The sequence below is a fragment of the Apium graveolens genome, chromosome 7 (assembly GCF_009905375.1).
Source record: "Apium graveolens cultivar Ventura chromosome 7, ASM990537v1, whole genome shotgun sequence".
Taxonomy (NCBI): Eukaryota; Viridiplantae; Streptophyta; class Magnoliopsida; order Apiales; family Apiaceae; genus Apium; species Apium graveolens.
This window is the reverse complement of record NC_133653.1, coordinates 19,572,337-19,582,460: the sequence shown is the minus strand read 5'-3', so window position 1 is coordinate 19,582,460 and position 10,124 is coordinate 19,572,337.

The window sequence follows — 10,124 nt, the reverse complement described above, 5'->3', positions numbered from 1 at the left end:
AATATTATAAGTCTATAAATAGTTTTCCACTTTCATATGAGATGTAGAAGACTTAAAATTACTTCATAGAAATTCTACTACATTCATATTCCAATCAAACAAACATCAAAATATAGAAATTGTCTAACATAAGTAAAGCAAAATCTAAGTAATATGAAAATTTAAGGTAAAAACAAAACCAGTTCACTTGCAAAAAAAGCTGTAGCAACTACTTACTAAATCACTTAAATTAAGCTGACTTGAAAAATAAATTTTTTTTTATCTCGGAGCCTTAAAGAAACATTTGCCTCAAAGTTTTTGAATGGTGTCTCTATTTTAACCCCCTTTACGCACCAAGCACCCTTAGCACATGTTATGGTCACAATCATATATGGCAGTACAGTATTGACATTGTCAGGCATTTGTCAATTGGACATGCTTTTCTTTCACTAGAGTAACATCATCTTCAGATTGCCCATTTTCTAATCTTTTGAGAAAGTTTGAAAAATATCTTCGAGTTACCTTAGTTCAATTTATAAGCTCCTTACGATTTTTTTTATTAAATTCTTCTAAGCTAGCCTCATCCCTAAAGTATTCTTTGCAGCTTATTCTCTGTGTAATCATGGAGCCTTTCTAAAGCCACCTTAGCCTCACCTTGTGGTTACTCAAATAGTTTTGTTTTCATATTTGCTTTTGGTGGCATAAAATATCCATAAATGTAAGTCAATTTTAACACTTACCTTTATTCAAAAATTTGCTCCCAAGATTCTGTAAAGAAGCTTAGGTGTTCTCGTTGACAATATTTTTTCTCGAGTTTCCGAAGTTTCTTATTTTATATCTCGCTTAGATCTGCTAATGCTTTCTCTCTTGACATTTCATTTACAGCCGACCTTTCATAATAATGAGCATATCTCTTGTTGTATTCGTGAGCCAATGCTCTAAGCCTAACAACTTTACATTATCCTCTCCTCACAGTCTCCTAATGACCATTAATGACCATTACACGCCTTAGGATCATGTGCATTCCGTGGTCCTAGTCACATCAAACAAAACTCGTGCTTGCAAGGACGCTTATAAGTACTCAGTAGCTTGCTCCAACCGTACATACAAACATCAAAAGATCGTGTTCTTTGATTTCGATGATAGATGCATCCAACATGTTTTGAAGACTAGAGGTGTATCATTATTGATTTGTGTATTCTTTGGACAATCACAAAAAGGTTTCTATGATTAAACAACAATGCCATCATAAAATCTTACATAAGTTATCACCATTTCCCTGTATATATGACCATTAAAAGACTTGGCCATACAATAATACACATGTAATTTTTTTTTATTTTCTAATTAGTAAAATATATAATATATCAATTATGTGTTAAGTTGTATAAAAAAGCTATTAGAAGAAATAATGAAAGGCTTCATCAGGGTAATCATTAAAGTAAATAATGGAAAATTGGCAATGATTTCTAAAATATAGCTTGTAAAGAAGCTAAAGAAGCATGACAAGTAAATAGTTATAACATAATTGATTGATTAAGCCTTCAAAATGTTAGAGAGCATCCATTTATTCGAGGCATATGTCTACAACTTCTGTGAAAAATTTGGCATTAGTGACTTGATGCGACTAAATTTTGTGGCTTCACGCTAATAAATATATGATTAAATAATATTAATTTATTGAGAATGAAAAGATATTCAAGTTTACACACATAATACTTTTATGAAAATTAAGATTAGGGTTTTGAGAGTCGACCCCCGAAATTAGAGTTCTAGCCACCACTTCTCCATTCTTCAACCTTCATCTATCAATCGATCAAGCCCCCCTTCGCTTTCCCATCTCCTCTTTATTTATCTATCATTTTCTCAATAAAACAAAGATCTAATTATTTTCGGGTGAGATCTTGTCGAGTATCTTGTTATCAAGGTTGTTAGTTGTGCCCATCTTTTTGGGATGTTAGTGTTTTATATTATGATGTTATTTTATCTTTTGTTGGTGGTTTCGGTCTGAAAAGGATTTAGATGATATTTTTTGAGATCCGTAAGGTTTGTATCAGATCTGAGACGGTGGTGGATATCGCAAAAGCTCACCTTTCACAACAAAAAAATGTTCATATTTTAGGGGCTTTTGTTGCTCTGATATCAATTATTAGTTCAGAACATTGGGCTACGGATAATACTTATGTGAAGGTCAACTGTGTTAAAACTAATTTCAGAATTGATGTAGGTTGGATTACTCGAGATGTCATTATAATACATTTTAATTTAAAGAATTTGAATATTCAATGCGTTAAACAATCTGAAAACAAACCACCTATTTGGTTCGCATGTTTTTTTGTTTCACAATCAGGCTGTAGTTGACAGTTTGGGGGTGTGTCAGGGTTGGGTTCAATGTTTTAATGAATTCTTCATTTTGTTGGTGAAAAAAAAGATATTCAAGTTTTTTTTTTGACGAAAATGCAATTTTATTACTCAATAAGATCATTCAGAATACAATCTCTAACCTTGATTGGAACAGAACTCCAATCAAAACTCCGATCAGGATACATATGTGACACACGCGCAAGCTTATGAGCCGACATATTCGCAGACCGCTTAATGAAATACAACTTCACGTTGTTTCCCCTAACAATCATCTCCCTACACTCATTAACTATCTTACCAACTCGAGAACGCAATGGAGTTTTGCTTCTGATCATCTGCACAACAACGAGACAATCAGATTCCAAGATAATGTTACTCCACTTCATGTCCTCTGCCCAGCTCAAGGCTTCCTTCACTGCTATCGCTTCTGCTAGAACCGGATTCATAACCTCACTATAGCAGCTTGTTTTTGCCAGAATAAGATTACCAGTGAATTCCCGAGCTACCAATCCAATACCAGACCGTCTTTGCTCTTCGAAAATTGCCGCATCTATCGTGATCTTTACTTCATTATGGCATGGCTTTGCCCAGATAACAACACCATCTCCTTGACTTGAAGGATAAAGAGATGCTCCACCAACCCTAGACTGAGCAAACTTCCACTGTGAAAGATACTCCCAACTTTTAGCCACAATTTTCATAGCCTTCCATCGTTTACCATTCCACACTAAATCATTTCTAGCTCGCCAAATGGCCCAGCATAACGTAATAATCTTTGCTCTGCCTGTCTGCGATTGATTTGAAAGATTATGATGAAGCCATTATGTGAATTTCGTGAAAGTACCCGCACTGAGATTTGAATTAAAAATCTGCCAGCAAGTTGTTGCTACCCTGCAACTAACAAAAATATGAATATTGGACTCCACAGCCTCATTACACACTGGACACAAATTGTCAACATTCACCTGTCTCCTTTGCAGCTGCACTTTAGTTGGCAAGCATGAAGTAGCTGCACGCCATACCATATGTAAAGCTTTAGGAAGTGCTTGAACATTCCACAACATTTTGAATAAGCCGTCATTAGTCAGCCCAGACCATGCTCCTTTTTGTTGTTGAATCAGCCTATACGCGCTTTTCACCGTGTAATTACCAGAGGCTTCTAACTTCCAAGAAATCACATCAGACTCCAACTCTTATTCAATCACCGTTTGTAATATGAGTTGCTTATCCCTTTCACTAAAAATATCATCAATCACTTCCAAATCCCATTCTTTTCTATCCATCCTAAATAAAGCATGTACATTCTGATTGATCAATGCTAGGGATCTCGTTTCAACAAAAGGATCAGCTTCATTATTTAACCACGGCTGATCGAGAATTTGAACATTTTTCCCGTTGCCAATCCTCCACATCGATCCAGCTGCAATGAATCTTTTGGCTTCTACTATGCTACGCCAAATGAAACTCGGATTACCCCCCAACTTAGCTTCCATGAAACTTGTATCCGCGAAATATTTTACTTTATAAATTCGACCCACCAGACTATCAGGATTGGTTATCAATCTCCAACATTGTTTGCCTAGCATCGCCAAATTAAAATCACGCAGACAGTTAAATCCCAGACCCCCTGCACTCTTATGCCGAGACATTCTATCCCAAGCCATCCAATGAATACTAGTACTAGAGTTCCTTGAAGTGTTCCAGAAAAACTTAGTCATGTCTTTCTCCATTTCTTGAGTCACTATTAAAGGCAGGAGAAACACATTCATAGCATACGATGGTAAAGAGTGAGCTACCATCTTAATGAGAATTTCCTTTGAAGGTTTAGAAATATGCTTCTCACTCCAATTTCTAATGCTGTTTCTCACCTTCTCCTTTAGATACCCAAACACCACTAATTTGTTGCGACCCAACACGTTAGGAAGACCCAAATACTTAGAGGAATCATCAGCTTCTTTTACTTGTAACTCCTGGCACACCATCTCCTTGTTATAATCAATGACATTGGAGCTAAAGAACACAGTTGATTTACCTCGATTAATTTTCTGCCCAGACGCCTTCTCGTATTTAGACAACAACTCCACCACATTCCTTGCTTCCCCCGACTCAGCTTTGCAGTATAAATACACATCATCGGCAAACAACATGTGACTTACAACTGGAGCTTTCTTGCATATTCTTACGCCTTGCAGCCAGTTTTCCCTCTCATATTCTTTAATTAAAGCCGTCAACCCCTCTGCATAGATGATAAAAAGATAAGGGGACAAGGGATCCCCTTGTCTCAGCCCCCGTGATGGAATTATTGGACCAATATCGACCTCCCCATGCACAATATTGTACTCAACAGTAGTGACACATTGCAGAATGAAATGAGTCCACCAACTACTAAATCCCATTTTTATTAAGATCTCCTTCAAAAAACTCCATTCAATCCGATCATAAGCTTTAGACATGTCTAGCTTAAGGGCCATATGACCTTCTTTTCCAAACTTCTTTCATTTCAAATAGTGCAAAATTTCGAAGGAAACCATAACATTATCAGAAATCAGTCTACCCGGCAAAAATGCACTTTGAGTTTCGAGATAACTGTTTCCAATACTTTTTTAAGCCGATTCGCTAACACTTTTGTTACAATCTTCATCACTACGTTGCAAAGAGCAATCGGTCTTAACTCCGTCAAATTACAAGGGTTCTTTCTCTTCGGAATAAGAACGATGTGTGTGCTATTTATTCCCCCCAGTAGTTCACCAGTCACCATAAAACTTCTGATCATTCTACTCACCTCACATCCAACAATACTCCAATTTTTCTGGAAAAACGCCGGGGTCATGCCATCAGGCCCCGGGGCTTTGTCAGAATGCATGTGGAACACTGCCTCCTTAACCTCCTCCTCAAAAATAGTTGCCAGCAGTAAAAGATTTTGTTGATCAGAAATAGTGCTTGGAACATAGTTCAAAATCTCCTCACACCGACTATAATCTGAAGTAAATATGTTCTGAAAATATCCCTTGATCATATCCTCCAACCCATTACTCCAATCCACCCATTCACCTGCTGCATTCTTCAGTCTTTGAATATGATTGTTTCGTTTTCTTCTATTACAAGAATCATGAAAGTATTTAGTGTTTTTTTCCCCTGCTTGAAGCCATAACTATTTAGAGCGTTGCATCCAAAAAATTTCCTTCTGATCTAACACTAAAAACAACTACTTTCGAGTTTCCTCGTAGTCAACCAGAGATTGATCATCTTTTTTATCCCGCAGAACACGCAATCTGTTCTTACAATCTTTAATACGCCTACTAAAGCATTCTATAATTTCTCTACCCCAAATATCCAAACTTTCAGCGCATCGTTGAACTCTTTGCATCACATTACCATCTACCTCCCCATCCCAGCAACTTTTAACTATCTGAAAACACATTGGTTCGGTTAGCCAAGCGTTCTCAAATCAAAATTTGCGTCTTCTTTTACCACTCCTCGGTATTTCTGGAATTAAATACAAAGGACTATGATCGAAAGGGGAGCCTTCTAAGTTATACACTTTAGCCGTCGGGAATAACTCAAGCCATCCATCATTTGCCAAAACTCTATCCAGCCTTATCTCTGTCCAATGATCTGTGTTCCGTCCTCTCTCCCACGTGAATTGATGACCAATAATGTCGAGATCATGCAAGTTCGTGTCATGCAAACAGTCATTAAACCCTTCAACCAAAGCTGTAGGATACTCCGGACCACCCCTCTTATCCAACTGAGATGTAACATTGTTGAAATCACCCACCATACACCAAGGGAGATTCGCATCACGAGCTAGATTCCTCAATAACTCCCATGTTTTATAACGCTTACTCCTGTCTGGTTCCCCATACACACCAGTTAACCTCCAAATAACACTACCAGAACACTACACCGTAATATCAATATGAGATCTAGAGAAACTCACAAGGTTGATATTATTAGCATTTTTCCAAAATATCGCGATACCACCACTTCTACCTTGAGGCTGAACTGCAACAAAACCTTCAAAACCCAGCTTCCCACAAAGCTCCTCCATTCTCGAGTAACTACTAATTGTTTCGCTAAGAAAAATAAAAGCCGGACGTTCACTACGGGTTATATCTTTTAGGAACTGAATCTTCCCAGCAGAACCCAACCCCTGGCAGTTCCAAGCTAAAACATTCATGATGAGTGGCGGGTCTGCGTTGCAGCACCCGCCAAAAACTCGTTTTTTGACTCCGTCTCCTGTCCCACATACGTATCCATGTCTGTATCTTGCTCCTGTCTCAAAACGATATTAGGTTCTTTGATGAGAGAGCTATCTGTAAGTTGGTCCAGGCCCACTCTCCTTCGTTTTGACTCCACCACTATTAATTCACTTGTATCCAGCCCATCTTCATTTTCAGCCCGTTCTGTATTTGAATTTTTAAGAGTGAATTGATTTGACGCGTTCAAATTTACTAACTCCATATTATTAGCATTTATCCCGACATTACCGCCCTTATCTCCTGCACCCACTGTCACCCCAATCCCTGATATTGTGGCAATTTGTTGGTCCTGTGCAACTTTCACGGGGCCTGCCTTATCCTTGCTTTCCATGTTTCCCATACTGGAATTTTTCGCCTGAGAAACACCACCGGATTTCAGCCACTTATCACCCATCATGTGTGTCTTCCGTCTTGGCTCTGCACGAAGCCATGCACCATACGGCTTCTCAATAATCACCCCTGGTGTATCAAATATCCGGTCACAATATCGTTCACCATGTCCAATCATACCACAAATAAAGCAAAAGGTAGGTATGGCTTCATATTTGAATGTAACCCAACACCAGTCCTTGTCTGACTTCTTCAACTTCATCCTGCGTTTGATAGTTGAGTCAAGAGGCAATGACACTCTTATACGTAGAAACTCCCTCCATACTCCAATGAAGTTATTTGGATCTCCGTCGACATACTTGCCAATGTAATTACCGATGTCCGTAGCAACACGTTGAGACATGAAACCAGAATGCATGCCATGCAGTTAGACCCACAAATCAATCCTCTTTATCTCCACGGTTCTGGGATTATCACCATCCTTGAGTCGTTCTAACACCAAGTGAAAACGCTCAAAAGTCCATGGGCTTCCTTCAATAACTCTCTGAATATCAATTTCATGATAAAATTGAAATATAAATTGATTCCCCTCCAATGGCTTCACATATAATCCCCTCCCAGGTCTCCATAATGATGCCATTTTGTGTTGCATAGCTTGGAAATCTATTGGTGAGTCCGTGAGGAATCGGCCCACAAGACACCAGCGTGTATCAATGTCGCTTAGGTCCTCTGCATCATTCTCATAACAAAGCCCTTGATCTTCCCCTTTGATTTGGATTCTAGCAGAAGCCTCCTCCATTTCTTGTACTGGTAGCTTACCCTTATCCATGAGAGACAAATGATTTGAAATAACGAAAACAGACTGAATATTAAACCGAACAACTGAAGTACTAAGACTTCACAGAACCATACATGTCAAATGACAAGACTACAAATATGATGACAGATATTCAAGTTTTAATTAAACAACTTTGCAAACTTAGAGGACTATTCAATTTATTTCTAAAGAGATTAAAATAATATTGTATTGAGCCAATTAACAATTAGTCATTTACCCTTCCACTAAGCACATTGAGTTTCAAAAAATCCCATATATCCTTTTGGTGAACCACCAACAAATCATGAGTATGCATATATCTTAATAATCTAAAAATCATTGTTTCACTTTAAAAATATATTATCGATAAATATACATATTCATATATTACTACTTATTTAATATTTTTTACTTATCCTTTTGTAAAAAAAATGTGCCCCTTACTACTAAAATAATTTATTTTTGGATATACTATCTCTTACTATCCAAAATTGCATAATATTTAAAAATATTTGTTTTATATTGTTGTTAAGTTACATTGTACATAACATCAAAAAAATAAGTATATTCTGCATTGTGCATTGTATTCAAATAATTTATTTTTAAATATATAAATACCTGACATCAATTAAAATTGCATATTATTTAATAAAATATGTGTCTTTCATATTATTGTCATAAAAAAAAGTCCAACTATATTATATATAAATATAAGGAAAAAATGTACTTTATTTTTTCCAGCTCTATACAGATATCACAAATTAAATGAGTATTTATGAAATTTATATTTCCTAGATGTTATCCAGCTGTACTTTGAAATCAATGGTAATGTTATTGACTCTTTTTTTTCATATCCGTGTATTCTACTATAAATACGTACATAATTTATGTTCGTGATACACAAATTACACAAATTACAAATCATAGAGTGTCCTTTTTTATTATTCTTATATAGAATGATAGTAAGAAGACCTCTCATATAATGATAGTGTAAAAATATTTAAATTTATAAACAAAAATATGTTATAGTTTATCAATTCCATATAATTTGAGGATGTTCATGGTACATCATTATATTAAAATTAGTTTTTTTAAGATAATGATGTTTCATGAACAATCCTTAGATTATATAGATTTTTAAAAGTTGTATTCATAGAAATAGAAATGCATATTAATTGAAGAAAATTAGTGATATAATTTTCTTTTATATTATTGGTTAGTTATATTATTGAGCATTTGTGAATGCAATGAGTTGTTTCAATAATTTGGAAACTTGAGCTAATCTCATCCTTAGCCACATGGCAGATCCCATTGCAAAGTCTTTTTTCCATTATTTTTATTTTTCTTTATCAATTTTAATCATGTATGTTTAAATTCATTGGTGAATATAAGAGTGGGGTACCCGCGGTACATGAGTATATCAAAATTCAAATATTTAAGTGATAAATTATCATACTTTAGTTTCTAATATAAATATGTATCAATGGTAGAAAAATATTTATCTAATTTTATTAATGTAGCTATTAAGAACTTTTGTTAAAATTGATTTTTCATTTGATGAAGAGGTCTTTGGAAAATCATCTAATCTCCTTCTTGCCTATATGCTATCTGGTATCTCACACGCGTAGTTCCATTCTAATCCGCTGATGACTTGAAGTTATCTGTTGTGTCTATTTATTTTTCTGAGTCCTGCTGCTATATCATGTCTAGGTCATGGCGTGGCCTGGAGAGTTTATAGGAGTAGTTTTTGAATAAGTCTTTGTTTAACGTTTGTAGCTGATTTAGTCTAGGTAAGTTTGTTATGTAGTCCCTATTTTGTAGGACACTTTCTAGCTATGTTTTGTTTAAGTATGAGAGTGAGTATCAATAAAATCATTAAGCTATTCAACACTTACATTCTCTGTTTTACAATCATATATTCTGAATATTGCTTGTGTTTAGTGTCAATATTCAGGTATCAGAGCTAGGCAACATAGTGGATGACCAAGTGTATGCCAAAGGCACAAACGATGGAGGCAGGGAAAATTAAGAACAGAATGATCAGCTTGAGCTATCCTATGGTGTCACGACTGAATTACATAGCATGGGCCATGAAAATGAAGGTTAATATGCAGGCCCATAGAGTCTGGGATGCAATATCACCAAAGGATCCGAAAACAACCGTGGTTGAAGAGAAAGAGGATAAGTTAACATTGGCTACGATATACCAGCTATACCCGAGGACATATTGCTAACTCTAGCTGATACAGAGATAACAAAGGAGGCATTGGAGGCCATCAAAGTGACGTATCAAGAAGCTGATAACGTGTCAAAACTGCAAAGGTGCATACATTGAAAACTGAATTCGAGTGATTGGTTATGAAGGAAACAGA